Source organism: Mesitornis unicolor, unplaced genomic scaffold (assembly GCF_000695765.1).
Source record: "Mesitornis unicolor isolate BGI_N332 unplaced genomic scaffold, ASM69576v1 scaffold38973, whole genome shotgun sequence".
NCBI classification, from domain to species: Eukaryota; Metazoa; Chordata; class Aves; order Mesitornithiformes; family Mesitornithidae; genus Mesitornis; species Mesitornis unicolor.
In genome coordinates, this window is record NW_010173411.1 from 4,131 (window position 1) to 4,397 (window position 267).

A 267-nucleotide genomic window follows, 5' to 3' on the forward strand; every position below is an offset into this window, starting at 1 on the left:
CACATCGGTGGGAGCAGGGACTGAGCTGTGCTCCAGGAGGGACAAATCCCCACCCACGGGGCCAGCTTGGAGGTGGGAGCTCCCCAAATGGCACAAACGGGTCCCTGGGCTTTGGCCAGGCCCCCATGGGGAGAGAAGGGCTGGGGGAACCAACGTGAGGTGCAAAGAGCGCTGCACCCCCAGCATTTCACCACCTTTGCAGCCGGGGAGTGTCTGCAGGGGGCAAAAAATGCACCTCCCACGCCACAAACGGAGCCCCAGACCTCA